We start from the raw sequence: 20489 nt of genomic DNA on the forward strand, positions 1-20489 counted from the left end.
ATAGTTATTTAATGCATTTATAGACTTTTATTGTAGACCTTTAACCCCTTCAAGACAGAGCCCATTGATGCACGGATGTCCGGGTCAAATTAGTGCAATGTTCCTCCCCATGGCGCTTTTATTTTTCCACCTACAGGGCTGGTTGAGGTGTCAATTCTTGCGCCATGATCTCTAGTTTTTATTAATGTCATATTGGTGTAACAGAAAAATTTTGATCGCTTTTTATAAAAAAATTTCTGATATATAATTTTAAAAAACAGCAACTTTGGTGTCTTTTTTTTTTTTTTTTTTTTCCGTTTACACCGTTCATCGTGCAGGAACAATAATGTTATATTTTAATAGATTGGACAATTCCGCACGCTACAATAAATGATATGTTTTTTTATATATATATTTTAAGTTTTATAATGGGCAAGGGGGTATTTTAAACTTATTGGGAGGGGGGTTTATAGGGTTTTTTTAAAAATACTTTTAAAAAACTTTCTTTTTTTTTACACTTTTTTTAACACTTTTTTTCACTGTAAAAAAAGCAATGATTAGATTACATGTACTGATCTATGCTATTGCATAGCATAGATCAGTGTTATCGGTGATATATGCATAGAGCCTGTCTGAGAGCTGCATTTAAGGGGTTAATGAGAGGCAGCTGTGGGATCCCATTATCCTCAGCTCCCAGGACACTAATGTGTGCGGGGCCGCTCTCACTGCAGCGGTATAAATACATTCTTACTTCACAGGGTATGTGCAGTAGGAACGTATATCTATGTATTGCTGACATGAAGGGGTTAAAATACATAAATAGTAGTATAAAAGATAGAAAACAGTAGGTCAGTAGGGAACATGAAGAAAAAAAAATTGTAAATAGTTATCAGGCGCAGGGATCTAGTTTATCAAAGTGTGAGGTGCTGAGAAATATAAACCCATTTAAGATGAATTGCCAATTGTTTCGTGTATGTATGTATTTGCTATCCACATTGCTGTACTGTGTGAACTTACAGTATGTTAAGTATAGGCTTTTGCTGTATGTACACATACATGTAGAATTTTTGTCATTTCCGACTCGACCGCCACAAAATAGCATGTTAATAATAGTCGCATTGTGCAACAGAACCCCAAAAGTCCACTAGATGACAACCACATCTGCAACCAAATACTTGTGAAGATCTTTATAAGCATAGGAAGAAGTTGGTCAAACCCATCTATCTAATGTGTATAGAGGCCTCCTGACTCTCCCTCCACAAATTATTCCAGAGAAGGATTGGATTTCAACCACCTAACTTTTTTTTTTTTAGATAAGCACTCACCGAAATTGTCTGGCAGTGGCTTAATTCTCTCTCCCCATTCTGAACAAGTGAATTCTTTGGCGAGCTGAACATTCATGTGTATGGAGTAAACAGGACGGAAAGCAGACAGCAAAAAGACCCATCAGAGTTTGTCCAGCAGCTATGAAGGCTATGTTCACACAGCGTAAAAGTACGGCCGTTGTTGCAATAGTATATTCTCCGGCAGTGATCCCAAGCGGTGCCGCAAAGAACTGACATGTCAGTTTTCTGCGGCCGCTAATCATTGAATAGCGGCAGTAGAAAACAATGTCAGTGCACACTATGAAGCGAACAGCTCCACCCACTTGCTTCATACTGTGCAGTGGGAAGTTCTGATGCGGGCGCACGCTGATGCGTCCGCATCTGAACTCTACGGCCATAAAGATCATCTGCAGATCACTGCAGTACCGGCCGGGATGATCTTTTTAGAGACCGGCAGCTCCATGACCCGGTTGGGTCATGGAACGCCCGGTCTCATACGCCATGTGAACATGGCCTAAAGGTGTATAGCTATCTTGTTTAGGGCCCAGCCCTTATATGTTGATTGACAAGTATCCCATAATTCCTTATGAATATGTCATCAATAACATATTGCAGGACATTTGTAAATCAAAGATGATCAAAGATAGCAGAAGAAATTAAAATAAATCTTTAGTTATGCAGGCCCCAGGTTGGCCTTTCCAGCAGCATGGATGCCTGGCCAATGAGGTCTGGCATTGGCACCTATTTCTTTTATACATAAGATTATATATATGTGTAAAACCTTTTTTGAAACCTCGCCAGTTGAAAAAGAACTTATGGACATTTGTCAGCTTGAAAGGTTTTGGAGCCCAATTCTACTTGCTAATGAAATGCCTAATTTGTATGAATTGAAAGAAGAAAGATGGGGTTGAAGGGATAAGGGGAGGACGTTCTGAAAATTGCATGAGGGTTGAAGATTTAAAGAAATCTGCTATTGAATGGAAACCTGCTTGGAAAGCATTGGCATCCATTTCTATTTGATGGTGCCAGACTTGAAGTGGTGGTTGCTGCTCACTGTTGCCTGTGATTGATCTTCATTGCCGCACAGGCATTTTTTGCTGCATTGGATTTCTGTCCTTCTCATATGCAGCTTGTTATTTACTGTATTTTTCGCTTTATAAGACGCACTTTTTTTCCTCCCAAAGTGGGAGGAAAAACCAAGTGCGTCCTATAAAGCGAAGACGGCTCCCAAGCAGTGCCGAGCACCGCAAGGAAGCCGTCCCGCCCGTCCTCTGTATTGCTGCTCACTATGCATATGAATAGTGAGCGGCCCTGAGCGATCCCCTCCGCCCACCCCGCCCGCCCCTTCTATCGCCGCTCAGCTGAGCCGATCAGAAGCCCGGGAAAGTGCTATGAGCTGCACTGCACTTTCCTGGGCTCCTGATCGGCTAAGCGGCGATGGAGGGGCGGGCTGGGAGGGTCCGCCGGCCCCAGCAGCTCCTCTCCCGACACTCCGGTCTCCCGTCATCCTCCGGGCACAGGCAGTGGGATACAGAGAAGCTGCCTGTGTCCCGGAAGTGTTCTGCAGCGGCAGTCTCTCTGTCCCCCGCTGCCTGTACTGGAGGATAACGGGAGACCAGAGTGTCGGGAGAGGAGCTGCTGGGGCCGGCGGACAGGTGAGTAACCTGTTTGTTGTTTTTCTGGTCGCAGGGGGCACTGGCTACTATGGGGGCACTGGCTACTATATGGGGGCATTGGCTACTATATGAGGGCACTGGCTACTATATGGGGGCACTGTATGGGGGCATTGGCTACTATATGGGGGCACTGGCTACTATATGGGGGCACTGTATGGGGGCATTGGCTACTATATGGGGGCATTGGCTACTATGTGGGGGCATTGGCTACTATGTGGGGGCACTATATGGGGGGATTGGCACAAATCACACTGCTGCTATTTTCAAACTGTGACAATGAGCAAAATATTTTTTTTCTATTTTTCCCCCCTAAAATCAGGGGTGTGTCTTATCAAAAGGCATGTCCTATAAAGTGAAAAATACGGTAGAAAACCCGTACTACCTTGTAATTTAGACATCTGTCTTTCCACTTCCCTGCACTAAGGTAGCAAGGGACTGTCACCAAGTTGGGGACTGCTATCTCACTGTCACCTCTCCCAGCCTCCCCTCTCTCAGTAGTGATGGTGAATTCGAAATTCACGACACCCCAGAACAGTAGATTGAATGATGGTTGCTGTGGTTATGACCGTTATGTGGTTGCTAGTAATGGCGATCACAGGGCCCCCAGAGATGCATCCCCCACGGTATTGCGCTGCTCCCTGGTGCACCGGGCAGAAGCAAGGTCAAAGATCCCTGCTGCTCTGGACAGTTCCTGTCTTGGACAGAGATGTCAGCAAAGAGCACTGTGTCAGACTAAAAAGAAAACATTTCCTGCAGCACATTCAGCAGCTGATTTGTATAGGAAGACCTGAGATTTTTAAATAGAAGTAAATTACAGCTCTATATAACTTTCTGAAACTAGTGGCTATCCAGGAAAAAAATATTAATAGCCTTTCCCTAGGATAGGCTTTCAATAGGTAAATATCGGGGTATGCCACCAGCACCTCTGCTGAACAGATGTCTGGTGCCTGCAGTACACTGAAAACTGAGCTAAAAGCAGTTGGCTCCAGTCCCTGAGTAGTGGCGGTACCAGGCTTCTGCACCTCAGCTCATATTAACTTTAAGAGGAAAATAGGTAAGGGAGCATTGAAAAAAGGGGAAAAAAAACATATACAGTATATGGCTATGTTCACACTGCGTATGAATCCGTCCGTAGATCGTACGCCGCCGTACATGTGCGGCTGAAACTACGGGCGTGGGAAAAATAGACATGTGGCCGGATGCGTACGCACCGCAAACATACGCCCGTAGTACAGTAATGCTTCCCTAGCTTGTTTCGAAGCGATCTGAGGCAGGTCATTTACTTGGAAATCTTCGCCCTGCCCCATAAACCACACAGAACCTTTTGGATCGAAAAATCAAGTTCAATTTGGCTGAAATAAGTACTCCGTACGGGACCGCATGGAAATCCACGGCCGTGAGTTTCAACATTTCCGTCCTCAAACAATGGTCTTGTTCATTTTTCACGGCGCCGCATAGATCCGTCCATAAGCTCATACGTAGTGTGCACTGTGCGGGCGTATATCGTATACTTTCAAGCGAACGCATCAACCTCAAAACTGTGTGCGCACTACGGTTCGCACTACGGACGGATTCATACGCAGTGTGAACATAGCCTATATATGTGTGTCTGATATAATGTAAGTTCATATGAGCCAATTTTGGGTAATCCCTTAACAATATCGGAGGTAGCCTTGTAGATTGAAAAGCATCTGATCTATCATGTGAAAAGCTGTAAGTTCTTCCATGTGATCAAGATATTTTTTAGGCTGATTATCATTAATGTGACCATACCTTAGCTCGTCAGACAGAGAGAAATAAAAACTGCAGAAGCCAAATGCTTAATTAAAGTGTTTAGGAGACTGAAGGAGAATGTACCTGGATTTCAAGAAAGTATAGCTTTGTTTCAAAGCGTTAAAAAAAAAACAAACTTGCTTTATTTCACCCCCCGTTGATTTTGAAAGTGGTAACGATGATTAAAATTATTTAATAAAAACAGAAAAGTTTTTTTTTATGACAATATACATATCGTTAAAACCCCACAAACATGTCCACATTATAATTTACATTATTGCCCACTGACTTATTTGGTACAGTAGTAAAGGCTGTATTCCTAAACTCTGTATAATTAGATTTTCCAGATAATGAAATGAAATGTGCTCAGTGCTTTTGTAGCCTAGTTTCTCTTCCATCTATTTATATGCAATCTGCACTTGCTGTGATACTTGAAACCATGATATCGTCCTGCCTTGGTGACTGCTCGCTTCACTAATAATTTATATCTCTACAAGCATTAAAGGTTCACATTGTGGGCTACAAGCAGTGTCAGTCCTTCTATTCATCTCCTGCAGAGAGCATGCTAACAAAATCAAAAGAAAAGAGCAAAGTGCCCCCTGCCATTGTCATATATGTCATAAAAACACCTCACGCAACGTGATTGATTAAACACAAATACTTGGCAACTGCAGTGAACCCCTGACCCAATAAATGTTGAGGAAGGACCAAAGCCAAAGACTTGTTTATCAAAGAAGGTTCATCTTTTGTGTAATAGTAGTAAAGCTTGAAAATGTGATTAAGGGTCTCATATTACTTTACTTCTGTTTATGTTGATCTTTTTGAGCAATAAAGTGTCAAGTCCTGTGGTGGTGTGATGATGCTTAGAGCTAATTTTACATACAGAAATCCTAGTGTTTCAATATCTGTATGTGACTTGGCAACCTTGGTAGAGCATGGCATTTTTTATTAAAAAAAAAGAAGGTTTAAAGAGATTGTCCAAGCCTGGTGTTTAGTGAAATGGGGTAGTTTTCTTTCTTATGTCACTTTTATTATTTCTTATTGTCTCACGAGCTGCCTATGGCTAAAGCTTAACATTTGCATGCCCCCCCCCCTCTCCCCCATAAATTGTGCAGATAACTTTTTTTTTTAGACAGAAGGGAGTGATGCAGGGAAAGCATTGAAAATTCTCTGTAGCATCCATTAATCCTGTCTTTAAAGGGAATCTGTCAGCACTCAGACCCAACCTGATTTGAAGACAGGGCCCTAGTGATCATGATACCTTTGTGTTGGGCATCCATGAAAGAGATTCGGCACAATCTATACTTTCTTACTGTAAAGAAGAGTCAAAAATGAGTTGTGGCTCAGCAATTGTGCTGTGCTCTGGCACGCCTCATTGCTGCTTTTTCCTCCCTTTTCTCTTTGTATAATATTTTCAGCACCTTTCCCAAAATTCAGGTACAATATGTGCCGCTGGTATAAAGGGACCATGCGTCCTGCATCATAAACCTGTAGCCAAGAAAAGTGGTGCATGCAAATTGAGTTTCCCAACTAAGGAAACTGGCTACAGCCACTCAGCGTTAGAGATGAGCGAACTGTTCGGACTTTTGGTCCGAAAGCAGTTCGCTCTCTCATCATGCCTGTGATCCCGGCCGCATAGTTGCGCTCCCGGGAATATACGGCCAGGATATTCCAGGGAATCGATGTTGAAATCCCTGAAATATCCTGGCCGCATATTCGCGGGAACGCAACTATGCGGGCGGGATCACAGGCATGACGAGAGAGCGCCGATACCGTTGGACCAAAAGTCTGTTGGTCCGCTCATCTCTACTCAGCATACGTGTGCTGGGCCCCTCACATCAGCAACACATTTATGAAGGGCTGGAATTATTAAAGTGTCACTGTCGTGAAATTTTTTTTTCCAGAAATCAATAGTCCAGGCGATTTTAAGAAACTTTGTAATTGGGTTTATTATCAGAAAAATGCATTTTTATCATGAAAAAGCTGTTTGAAGCTCTCCCCCCTGTCTTCATTGTTCTCCTATGGAGAGAGCTAAAGAAAAGACCAAAACAGGACAACAAAGAGTTAATCTACAAATATCTCACCCGTTATCTTCTTGGACAGTCACCAGTGACCTGTCTGGGCTCGGATTACAGCTGTCACCCAGCTCTGTGCCTGTAATCCTCTGTTATCTGCTTTCTGCTGCCGGCTAACTCCCTCCTTCCTCCTCCCCCCTCCCCTCTCCCTAGAGCAGACAGGGTACGTCTCCTGCAACAAGTCACAATTTTCAGATTTTTCAGAGTGGATGAAAAAGAGGAAGGAGGGGGGGGACCTGGGAAAAGGCTTTTTACATGCAGATAATGGCAGATTTGGCTAATAAACCCAATTACAAAGTTTCTTAAAATCGCCTGGACTATTGATTTCTGCAAAAAAAAAAAAAATACGACAGTGACTCTTTAAACAAAGAGAAGAGGGGGGAGAAAGCAGCAGTGAGGTGTGCCAGAGTATGGCACTAATGCTGAGCCACCACTCCTCTTTGACTCTTTTTTTACTGTAAGAAAGTATAGAATGTACTGAATCTTCTCCACGGATGGCTAACACAAAGTTTTATGATCCGATTGCTGACAGATTACATTTAAAGAGGTTGTCACATGATTTAATATCAATTATAAAGAAGTTTAAATTTACCTTTAGGAATGCTCAAGTGTGTAGATATTACTGTCACATATTTTTATTGTGCCCCTGGAGTTCTTTTGATTCCCTTTTAGAACACCCACTTAGTATGTCCAATGTTAGTGAGAAGAAGCCTCTTCTAGTACATAAGTTACTATTGGCTGGCCTGCACAACAACAGAAATCCCTGGATCAGTGCAATGGGACAGAGCTACTGAGCATGTGTGACCACTAGCCCTAGACATATTGGGTGGACATTAAAATTATTTTATTTAAAATCTAAAAACAAAGTAACAGTAAAATGGTTTTAATGTTTTATTTTTGTATTATAATATGTATTTCAGGTGATGTGTTAAACTGCTTAACCCAAGACTAGAAACTCTGTCATAGTGTCCTGTGTATCACTGACATCATATATAGTCAGAGATCTGTTGACAGGTCCCCTTTAAGTGAATTATTATGAAAAGTTATAAAGTTACAGTACCATAAAGAGTGATAAGGCTCATGCATAAATGCATAATTTATCCCTAGCAGCATGTCTGCTCAATATTTATGATCTGTACTGGATATTCCTCAGGCAGTTATGCTCAAATAGATATATAGGGCAGGCAACCATGATGTTTTTCTAGATTCAAGAACAGATGAGGCTGTAGCTGCCAAGTGGATACACAGCTATATATGTATAGAGGATGTCTTGGAAATAACAAGACTTTAACAAATTAAAAACAGACACATTTGTAAGTTTTCCCTTGCTGCTCCAATATCCTACTAAAACAATACTTCTGTAATATGTACAGTACTGGCCGTCTGACTGTGTATCAGAAGATGTCATACAAACTTCAGGCGCGTTACTATCACCTCTAAGGCATTATAAACAAAGCAGTTACTATAGGCATTCACATAATAATATGTGTCATTCCTGCTCCCTTGTATGTAGTATGAACATATTTGGGAACATACAAATACTCTCTTAATGCATTTATACACAGACGCTGTGAGCTACATTTTTGTACGACTCTGTGTCACCTTCTTAGATAGATAGGCTTGGAATGCCATGTAAAACATCTTGAACTGACATTGAGGCACTTCATAAGAAGAAGAACAGACCAGTGTAATGCCAAACTGTTCCACATGCCTCCCACCTTCTGCTTTGTCTCCAGACACTAGGGAGTCAGAAGTCAAAAGCTCCATTTCTTTTCCTCCACTTATCAAATTATTTCACTTAAACTATAGAAAGTCGGTAATTCGAGCCCCATTCCTCCCACTGCGCAGAATGTTCCAGACTTTGGTACTGCACAATTACAGGACCCCACTCTCAAAAATGAGAGAGAACAGGGTGCGGTTGTGAATGGGGTACCTCAGGAACCAGAAGCTGAGAAAAAGTTTCCACATTTTTCTATGACTAATGATCTCTTCTATAGAGTCACTAAAATTAATGATGAGGTTGTGGAACAGCTTCTGGTGCCGGCGTCAGGTACTCGACATGGCCCATAATCATGTCCTTGGGGGCCACTCGGGGACGGATAACACACAGGAGAGAGTCCTCCAGAGGTTTTATTGGCCTGCGATTTATGCTGACATAAAAAAATACTGTGAGTCGTGCCCCACATGTCAGCTTAGCGCCCCAGTTTCGCGTTTCTGCAGTCCTTTGGTTTCGCTCCCCATCATAGAGGTACCTTTTGACCGGATCGCAATGGACTTGGTGGGTCCCATTGTAAAGTCGGCTAGGGGGTCACCAGTACATTCTAGTTGTATTAGACTACGCGACCCGCTATCCTGAGGCTTTACCCCTAAGAAACACTGCATCTAAGACAATTGCACGGGAATTGTTTTATATGTTTTCCAGGGTGGGGATCCCCAAGGAGATCTTGACTGACCAAGGTACACCATTCATGTCGAAAGTGATGAAAGAGCTATGCAAACTGTTTAAAATCTCACACATACGTACCTCTGTGTATCACCCACAGACAGACGGGTTAGTGGAGAGGTTTAACAAAACACTGAAACATATGTTGAAGAAAGTGGTGGAAAAAGATGGTCGTGATTGGGATCACTTACTACCTTACCTGATGTTTGCCATTAGGGAAGTACCCCAAGCATCCACAGGGTTCTCTCCCTTCGAATTGGTCTATGCTCATCACCCTAGGGGTTTATTGGATATAGCGAAAGAGACATGGGAAAGTGAGTCCACCCCATACAAGAGTGTTATAGAGCATGTAGCACAAATGCAGGCCCGTATAGCCACTGTAATGCCCCTAGTAAGGGAACACCTCCAGAGGGCGCAAGAGGGCCAAAGCAGAATTTACAATCGTTCTGCAAGAATCAGGACATTTAGCCCAGGTGACCGGGTACTCATACTTGTTCCCACGGTAGAAAGCAAATTCTTAGCAAAGTGGCAGGGTCCCTATGAAGGTACACCAACCCGGTAGAAGGAAGCCTTTTCAAGTTTATCACATAAACTTGATCAAGCCCTGGAAAGACAGGGAATCCTTGGTGGCGACAAATCCTGTTGGTCATCGGTCACCACCAATCCCTCCGTCAAGACTGGTAACACCCTATTAGTGTCACAGAAGCAGGAAGCTAAGGAGTTCCTGCAGAAAAATAAAGACAAGTTTTCTGACCTCCCAGGGCGTACGCATCTTATTAGTCATCATATTGAAACTGAGCCTAGAAGCAGAGTAAACCTTAAAGTGACACTGTCACCCCCTTTGTGCATTCTGACATCTCTACACAGGTGTAAAGGGTAAATTTAGTGTTTTTCATACCTTATTTCATATCATACGTCGTGGTGCTTGTTCAAGTAAAAAGTGTCCTTTTATCAACTGCAGATTGTATTAAGTGGGCGTGGCCTCGCGGCATTAGCGCCACTTAACCCCGACCACAATGGCCCGGTTGTCCCCGCCCCCTTGACGCCCATTGGTTGTCCAACGTAAAGGGGGTGGGGTCTAGACCTTTCGGCCAGCCTGTTCCAATGGCCGGCGAGGGGGCGGGGCCAACTGTGCCGTTGTGGGCGGGGTTATGTGGCGCTAATGCCGCGAGGCCACGCCCACTTAATACAATCTGCAGTTGATAAAAGGACACTTTTTACTTGAACAAGCACCATGATATATGATATGAAATAAGGTATGAAAAACACTAAATTTACCCTTTACACCTGTGTAGAGATGTCAGAATGAACAAAGGGGGTGACAGTGTCACTTTAAGCCCTATAGGATACCAGAAGCATGGAGGGAGGCGGTATCATCCGAGGTAAAACGTATGCTTGACCTAGGAGTCATTGAGGTGTCCCAGAGCGAGTGGTCCAGCCCGATTGTGCTAATCCCAAAGCCCAAAGGAACTTGAAGGTTCTGTAATGACTTTAGAAAGTTAAATGAGATCTCCAAGTTCGATGCCTACCCCATGCCCAGGGTAGACGAGTTGATAGAAAGGATGGGTAATGCCAGGTACATAACTACCCTCGATCTCACTAAGGGCTACTGGCAGATCCCCCTCACTCCTGAGGCTAGAGAGAAGACTGCATTCTCCACCCCTGATGGTCTCTTCCAATACGTAGTGATGCCATTCGGGTTACATGGAGCCCTTGCCATTTTTCAGAGGTTGATGGACTTGATTCTGCGACCCCATCGTGATTACTCCGCTGCTTACCTCGATGATGTGGTCATTTTTAGCCCGGATTGGGAAAATCACCTCTGTAAGGTCCAGGCGGTGTTAGATGCCATAAGCCATAAGGGTTAACCATCAATGCAGAGAAGTGTGCATTAGCCTTAGAGGAGGCCAAATACTTGGGCTAAATTATTGGGAGGGGGTTAGTGAAACCACAACTAAATAAAATTGAGGCAATACAGAATTGGCCTCAACCCCTCACAAAGAAACAGTTCAGAGCTTTCCTGGGTATTACGGGATATTACCAAAGGTTTGTGCCGAATTTTGCTTCAGTTGCAGCCCCGCTAACTGACCTGACAAAGGGTGCGAAGTCCGCAATAGTGACATGGACTCCAGAGGCCGAGAAGGCTTTTCAAAGCCTTAAGTCTGCCTTGTGTCAACAACCTGTGCTAGTTACCCCTGACTTTAGGCGAGAGTTTCTAGTGCAGACAAACGCCTCTAATACAGGGTTAGGTGCCGTCCTCTCAAAGGTCGTGAATGGCGAGGAGCACCCGGTGATGTACTTGAGTAGAAAGCTATCCCCGGCCGACAAAAGCTACGCCATCGTTGAGCGAGAATGTCTGGCAGTGAAATGGGCCCTAGAGTCCCTGAAGTATTACTTGCTAGGCAGAAAATTCAAGTTAGTGACAGACCATGCCCCCCTAACATGGATGAAGCTTAATAAGGAGATAAATGCAAGGGTGACTAGATGGTTTCTGTCCCTACAAAACTTTAATTTCAGTGTGGAACACCGGCCAGGAAAGTTACAGGCAAATGCTGACGCCCTATCAAGGGTACACTGTCTGTGGGGACAAAATGCTCAGCCCTCCGGTCTGAAAAAGAGGGGGGATATGTAGACATGTCACTGGTAAAGTGTTCGAGGGGGTGTACATCTCACCTAGGCTGATACATAACGTGAGATGGTAAGTCCGGAAGAGGTCGGTTGCTCAGCAGTGATATGCTGCTAAGTTGTTATTTAATTTTCCGGGCCGGATTTACTGGAATGGCGGATAGGTTGGTAGTGGGATCTGCCATTCCCTCCCCCTAGATCCAGTGTGGTTTTTGGGATCAGGTGAGCTCTGATCCTAATCAGCCTGAGAAGGCAAAAGGTGTGCTCAGTGTGCAGGGGAGTGCTCTAAGGCAGGAGTGACCAGCCTGGATGCTGTGTTTGGTGGGAGCTTGGAATACAGCAGCTGCTGAAGCCTATTCACACCCAGTGATGTTGCTTATCCAAGTGTCAGACAGGTGACCTGCATGTTAGTAAGTGCTCAGACGGGCAAGACCTTTTTGTTTGTTTTGTTTTTAAAAGCACAGTGTTGCTGTATTTCTGTTTGCTGGACTGTTTATGAAACAAATAAACGCCAAGCTCCTGTTTTATAAAGCCAAGTCTGTTGTGAACTGTGTCCAAACACACCATCCCCCGGGAAGATCCCTACAGTAGTTATATGAAATTAGGATGATTTCACCAATATTACAGTAGGTGAAGCACAGGTGTACCCCTGATGATGTGGTACATGTGAAGAAACATGCCGAGGGGATATTGGTGTTGGGTCATTTGATTTTATACATGTGTGCCCGCTTACAGAAAAAATAAGGATAGGTGAAATCTAGTTCAAGTATAAGGGTTAGCATTGTGCACAGTGGTTTTAAGTCACAATTTGATCTAATCACACATTTACATTGTATGTTATTGCAGGGGTTGGTTCCTTGTAAGGCTTTATGCCCTTAATTACAGCTGTGGCGCAACTGCGGTGTAACTGCTGCAGTGGCGTTCCGTGCTACGGGGGCCTAGTGCCACCTTACTTTGACCCCTCGGGGCACCTTACCTCTTCTTGTTACTGCTTCATCTTGCTCAGGCCAGTATGCGCAACCCTGAATTCTAGCGCGTGCGTTGGCTCTCATAGATATAAAGGTGCGGTAATAGGGTCATGCACCAAGCACCTTTCCTATAAATGGCTGCACCTGTCCTGATCACCCTTGTTTGAGCCTCTGTATAAGATACCCTAGCATTGCGGTCCCAGCTTGATTCCTGCCCGGGACTACTGGTTTCTGTCCGTAAGTCCTGCCTGATATTCCTACCTGCAGTCCTACTTACATGTTACCAGTTGCACCTCACCTGCTACCACTAGCAAGCCAAGCCAGGGGTAGTCACCTGGGGGTCACCTGCCTCAGCAAGTGCATCCTGCCTTGCAGTGGGACCTGGTTAAGACCAGTGGCCCCTTAGGGCCCTATTCCACAGGAGCGATAATCCTTATACTCTTTCAGTAAAATAATATTTTCTCACGTTGCTTCTGATCTTAAGAAAATATTTTACTGAAAGAGTAGTAGATACCTGGAACAAACTTCCAGCAGAGGTGGTTGGTAAATCTAAAATAACAGAATTTAAACACGCCTGGGATAAACATATATCTATCCTTAGATAATAAGAAAGAAAATACTAAAAGGGCAGACTAGATGGACCCAGTGGTCTTTTCTGCCGACAATCTTCTATGTTTCTATGAATCGGCCCCATTCAGCCCCATTCGGCCGATTATCGCTCGGTAGAATAGAGAAAACTGTCAGCCGATGATCGTGTCATCGGCTGATTGTTTATTTAGGGCCAGACCTAAAATCATCGGTCCCCCACCGCGCATCGCTACGGTGGAATAGCCGTGTGCGGCGAGCGACCGACGATTTGAGAAGCACCATATATTACCTCTCCGGGCTTCTCCTCCACTCCGACTTCCTCTCCGGATCCCGCGCGCTCTAGCTTCAGAGTGGCCTGTCAGCTGACGGAGCGCTCAGCCAATCACAAGCCGGGACCACCGCGGCCTGTGATTGTCTGAGTGGCCTGTCAGCTGACAGGCCATTCTGAAGCTAGAGTGCGGGTGACCCGGGGAGGAAGACGGAGTGGAGGAGAAGCCTGGACAGGTAATGTATGGTGCAATGGCTGCAAGGACATTGATAACAATGTCCCTGCAGCCCTCGCTCAACGATCATCGGGCTGTTTACATCGTTGATCATCGGGTCGTTTACATCGTTGATGGGGCCCTGCTCGGCCCGTGGAATAGGGCCCTTAGACTCTGCTCCCTGGACCAGCTTACGTGATCCGGCTTAGTGGATCCATGACTTCAGTCGTTACATGCATTTGGGCAGTTGTTATTCTGAATCAGTGATTTCCCCTTTACTTCCCTTTGCTTGAACTATGCATATCAACAGATGCAACCAAGCATTATCCATAAACTGGCCATAAATGTTGGATTAAAGACAGCTGAACCTTCCATTTTTGGTTGGATGGGCCAACCATCTACTATGGCACTGCTGTCTATGATGTCATTTGCTGTGTTTCTTCAGGAAACTGCTTAGCATATAACACTGCATGAGAAAATATTAATTGCCGAGTCCAAAGTCTGAAAGTATGAAGAAAATTCTATACTGTTTCAATTTCAGACCAGATGTTTCCAGGGAATGTTCATATTTACAATTAAGTAAAATATTGTTCCATTTTCTGTGTACTCTCTTAGTAATTTTATGTGGCATATGTATAGATTTAAACAATTTTCTAGCAATTACAAGCATAAGAATAGAAGTGCTGACCGCATGTTTATTCAAAAGAAGAAAGGGAATATGCTACATCATGCAATTTAGTGTTGGATTGGAAAAAAATATATCAGGATAAATCAGAAATCAGAATTAGTCCTATTTCTTTTTATGAAGAACTTCAGTGAAGTTATGTAGATTTGTATCTTACTTCTATTTAAAAATCTGAGTCCTTCCAGTACTTATCAGCTGCTGTATATCCTGCAGGAAGTGGTGTATTCTTTCTAGTCGGACACAATACTCTCTGCTGCCACCGCTGTCCATCTAATGAACTGTGAAAAGCAGGAAAGGTTTTCCATTGGGATTTGCTGTTTCAGTGTTAGGCTATGTTCACACAACGTATATTCATAAAACCACAACGGCAACAGCCGGGATTTATACTGAAATATACGTGCCATTGCTGCCTAGAAATCCCGGCCGGAGCATATACACATACATAGTATACGCTCCGGACGGGATCTCTCACTGAAGGTCCTGCAGGTCCTTCAGTTCCCATTGTGAGTCGTTATAGGACTTTACATGTAGGAACTCGGAGGTGATGCACATCACATCTTGATTCCTCTCCTGCCCAGCACTGATCTCACTGATTGGCACTGGAAGGAGGAGAGGAAGGCAGTTCACCCAGCAGTCTGGCACAGTCTTAAGCTTCATTGGGGAAGGAGTCACGTAGGTCTGACACTGTTACTTTTTAAGCAAGATATTTTCTTGCTAAAAAGTGCGTCTCCTAAAACAGTTGTCACAAATAAAGTAATGGATCCCCTGTACCACCGCTAACAATGGCATAAGCCGCAACAGGCAGCGAAGTCTAAGGGGCTTCTGGTCTTTACTGTGGCAGGCAACCTCCAGGTCGCTACCCCTTGCTTGGCTTGCTTGAGGTGGCGGGCGAGGTGCAGCTGGAGACATGTAGGCAGGCAGGAACACAGCAGGACTTGTGGCTGGTACCATGGGCAAAAATCACAGGCAGGAATCACGGGCAAGCTGGCCCACACACTAGGAAGCATGCAGAGGCCCCAACAGAGGGGTCAGAGAGGTATAGGGATTTATAGGGGAGTGTTTGGGTGCATCAACCAATTAGAGGCGTACTGCCTCTTTAAATTTAGCATAGACGGCAGGAGCAAGGACACGTGAGTCGCCCTGCAGAGCTGAAGAGATGGCGGCGCCGGGCCCTTGCACATGGGGTCTGGTGTCTGCCTGTGACCAGGGGGAGCAGCAGTGGCCTGGAGCATGGACCGCCACTGCAGCTGTGACAACAGTACCCACTGAATGACAATTGAAGTCCAGAAGATTGCATTCAAGTCAATCATGTATTTCTGTGGACTTCAGTTGTAAATCAATACTTAAAGGGGTAGTGCGGCGCTAAGAAATTATTCACAGAATAACACACATTACAAAGTTGTATAGTTGTCTGTGAATCGCCCCCTTCCCTGTGTCCCCCCCACCCCCGCACGTGTACCCGGAAGTGTTGGTGCATTATACATTACCTGATCCGTGTCGCGCCCCTCCGCCATCTTGTGCCACGACGTCATCTTCGGCCGGCCGAAGCTCTCCAATCGGCCCGAGTGCCGGCCGCCCTCTGTCGCGTCATCAGATGCTCAGCCTAACTGTGCTCAGCTCAGAGGGCGGCAGAGGGCCGAAGATGACGTAGTGGCACAGAAGATCAGGGAAGGGGGTCAGCACGTGACAGGTATGTATAATGCACCACACTTCCGGGTACACGTGCGTGGGTGGGGGGACACAGGGAAGGGGGCGATTCACAGACATAACTTACATTACAAAGTTGTTCTGTGAATAATTTCTTAGCGCCGCACTACCCCTTTAAAACAACTCTGTATCTACAAACCCATTTTAAAAGACTGATAGCACTAGTGGTTTGGTGGGGTGGGTTGATGGATACAGAATTGCTGATCAGACAGAGGAAAAAAGAAAGTGAACAACTCAGATCCAAAAGACGTCACCTGCGAGTGATTGAATGATGGTGGAAAAGGTTGGGAAACATTGCACTAAGCACTAGACTATTGCAACAAAAGCCCTTGAGGAACTGCGCTTTAGTAAAACTTTCCTCTCAGTGTGGACTGTAGGCAGTCTTGGGTAAAACTTCCGCACAATGCCATGATTTCAGAAATAAAACAAAAATATGGTGGAGTGAAGAAAATGTATCAATGATTTTAGGCACCCCAAAATGGTACTACAAATAGAAGTCATCCTGCAGTAGCTTTTCAATAGCTACCTTGATAGAAATGTAAAAAAAAATTAAAAATCCTTTTGGCTGTTGGAAAGCGTGAAAACAAAATTAACGAAAAAATAAACAAAAATGTTCCTGAAGCCAAAGAAAGCCACGCCCTTAAAGATCCTTAAGAGGTAGCTTAAACAATAAAAAAAAAATATGTTTTTCTGCAATAACCAACATTTACAGCTAAATCTTATAGGCGTTACATACATAGCAGTCATGCACCTGCACATTTATATCACTTTGTATGTGCTGACTAACTGTGCTTTGCAAACTAAAACTTTGTAAAACTTTGAGAGGCAGTAGGAATTTTCATCTACAAACAGGTGTGTTATTAAAGGGTCTTACAGAGGTTGTTGTCACACCTGAGCCCTGAGAGGCCTAGCTGCCACTCTACCACCTAAGGCGATGTCAGTATATTTCTGTGCTGTGACATCACTACCTGCATTATACATGGATAATGATGCTGAATTTTTAGTCCTGTGCTTTCATATGACTAGCCTTCAGTAGTGACAATAAAATAGTCATCTTCCTTGTTCTTTGACATCATTGTGCATTATGACTTAATTCTGTGCGTCATCCCTGTACTTTTACATTATTGTTTGGTATTTCTGTTCTGTGTGACCACATTACTTTATACATGTATGTATTGTGATATAGCATAACCAATGATTGCTACACTTTGTACTGTAACCTGTATCACTGTTTATTATTACCCTATTATGATATCAATGCATTTATCATATCTTTACTGTGTTATGTTGTTTGTCATTATTCATTATAGTTAGGTATGAGTGAAGCAAAGAGTTGGATGTGCATTTTAGTTTACAAAAAGATTAGTTGACACAGCAAATTTTGCTGCAAATTTAAAAAAAAAAAAAAAAAAAAAGTTTGCTCACCTGTCCGCCCTATCCCAGTTTTCTCTTCCGATGTCTTCTGCTGCCTCCAGCACTGACTGAGGCATAGCACCACAGCCAGTGATTGGCCGAGTGGGCTGTCACTGTGACTCAAGAGTGACAGCCTCCTCAGCCAATCACTGACTGTGGCGCTGTTCCTCAGTCAGTGATTGGCTGAGTGGGCTGGAGGCAACTGAAGACACCGAGAGCGCAGACAAGCAAGTATAGATAAATGAACTTTGTGAACCTCACTAAAACAGCTAAACACCTGCAATTCTTTAGCTATTTTAGCGCAGTTCGTTAATCCCTTGATGACCCCTGGCATAACCTTATGTAACCTAACTTGCTAGGTGGGAATCAGAGAGGGGTCACACTGTGACCCTGCTCTGATCCACAGCTGATATCAGAAGCCATAGACTGTGGCTTTTGGCTGGTGTGGGATGATCAGAGCACCTGGCTAATTTGCAAAACTGACAGAGGCAATTAAATGGGTCTTTAAAAAAAAAAAAAAAAAAAAAAAAAAAAATATATATATATATATATATATATATATATATATATATATATATATATATTTATTAATCCGCGGGCTGACAGTGGCACAGTGATGGGTCTTTGACACTACCTGCTCCCACCCTGCATTGTTCAGCCAGTTCAAGTGTGCGGCTGCACATGAAAAGTTCACTGCTGTATATGTTTGTGTATATGTTTGTGTTCTCTCTCACCTGCACATGTAACATCTGAACTTCAATAAAGAAAGAAGAGAAGCTTTATGGGGAGTGTCGCGTTTTACTTCATCGCCTTGTGTTGAATCTGTGAACAGATGTGTAAATAATGAGCATGTTTATTGTTTTATGCCTGTGTGTACACTGCTGGCTAATTCCCTACTTCAATTTAGCACATTATAACATTTCGAAAATTACCATATTTTGGTATTATTTTACAATGTGTGAACATAGGATGAGATTTCATGCATGTATTGTTCATGGCTGCATCTAAACCCAGGACCTCAGTGCTGCTGGGCAAGAGTGCTAACCACTGAGCCACCATTATGCAGTCATTGTCTGAGACACTGAAATAAATGATTCTGCCTGGTATGTGTGTGGAAAATACCCAGCCGAGGTTGGAGAATGTAAGATCCTGTATATTGCTTAATTATAGACCTCACAAGATGTATACAGGAGCAATTGTTTATAAAAAATCAACCTGAAGGTTACATTAATGCAGGAATGCTGATTTCCTGTATACATGCATACACTAGGGACATGCTCTTTAAAGTGGGCTCTTACTTAATCAAAATCGTCAGCTAAGGATTTTTAGTATCAATCATTAGTAAAGGCCTCCTTTCATACTGTACTGTAAGCTTTTACCTTTTATTTACCCTGTGTTCTGCAGTCTATAGCCAGTATCCAGTATATTTAATGAATTTCAACCAGGAAAGAAGCACCACCTGGAGAGTATATGACGGGGCCCTAAGGCTATGCAGCATTTAAGTATACTTCTATAAACATGAAGGTATACAAAGCGTGCATTTTCTAGGCACACAGGAAACTATACCCACATGTTCACTACAAACCATAGGTACAACATAAACAAACAAATACAAAAACTCTTTTCTCATAAGTAGATAAATATAGGTATTTAGCATTTGTGCCCAATAAGGATCTCATAGAATAAAACCGCTATGAGAACAATCCTCTGTGTATTCGTTTTGCCATTGCGCCTGTTTGTCAATGTTCTGTTTTGTTTTTGTTACTTGATATAATAGCATTAAGGCATTTGCTTGGCAAGCTCCCTGACGTCCCATGAGTAAGGTTAGAAAAACGGAAACAAGGCAAAGCAAGATTAAAATTCCATGGTATATTTCCCTCCTAAGTCTTACTCCTAAGCTGTTTCTACAGACAGCCTTGAAGATAAAGCAAGCGAGTGATGAGAGACTTGTTTTTGGATGAATTAAGCAAAACTTTGATAAATATGCTTGAATTTGTTATGATAAATGACATCACATATATAGTTGTAAACAGTGGCGTAGCTATAGTGTTCGCCATGGTCGCAGCTGCGACTAGGCCCGCCAGCGAGGGGGGCCCGCAGGCCCGCAACCTCACTGCCCCTTGCCCCCCAACTCGAGAAGGGCCCCCCATAGCGCCCTCAGGTACCTCAAGGAAGCGCAGCGGCGTGCTGCGCCGATATGGAGCCCCGCCCCCCCTGTGACCGGCCGCTTTCCTTGAGGCATCTGAGGGTCTTCTCCGGGGCTTTACCGCTACCCGCGCGTCGCTAGGGGGGGACTCCCTTCCTGTAATTGCTGCCCTTCGCCCGCCTACCTGAGGGACCCCCTCCGTCCCTGAACACAGCTGCAGAGGCCGAGGCTGTGATCTCTCCCTCCAGCAGGCTGTCCCCGTTCTCAGGCCTGAGGCCAGAAGAGACAAGACAAGCTGCCATCCCTGGATTAGGTGAGTATAATGTTTTTTTTTTTGCAATGCAGGGTGCTCTATTACTATATGCAGGGCACAGGGGGCTCTATTACTATATGCAGGACGCAGGGGGCTCTATTACTATATGCAGGGCGCAGGGGGCTCTATTACTATATGCAGGGCACAGGGGGCTCTATTACTATATGCAGGACGCAGGGGGCTCTATTACTATATGCAGGGCGCAGGGGGCTCTATTGCTATATGCAGGGCACAGGGGGCTCTATTACTATATGCAGGGCACAGGGGGCAGTATTACTATGTGCAGGGCAC

General features: G+C 44.1%; 1 protein-coding gene across 1 annotated transcript in view; it reads right to left on the bottom strand.

The window, feature by feature from the left end:
* Positions 1 to 20489, bottom strand: part of SNCAIP (synuclein alpha interacting protein) — a 248530-nt gene that overhangs the window by 224581 nt on the left and 3460 nt on the right. Inside the window, exon 3 of the mRNA XM_069962653.1 lies at positions 18474 to 18561. The gene's annotated coding sequence lies outside the window, so the exon portion shown is untranslated. The remainder of the gene's footprint in view (positions 1 to 18473; positions 18562 to 20489) is intronic.

Source organism: Dendropsophus ebraccatus, chromosome 3 (genome assembly GCF_027789765.1).
Source record: "Dendropsophus ebraccatus isolate aDenEbr1 chromosome 3, aDenEbr1.pat, whole genome shotgun sequence".
In the NCBI taxonomy this organism is placed as follows: domain Eukaryota; kingdom Metazoa; phylum Chordata; class Amphibia; order Anura; family Hylidae; genus Dendropsophus; species Dendropsophus ebraccatus.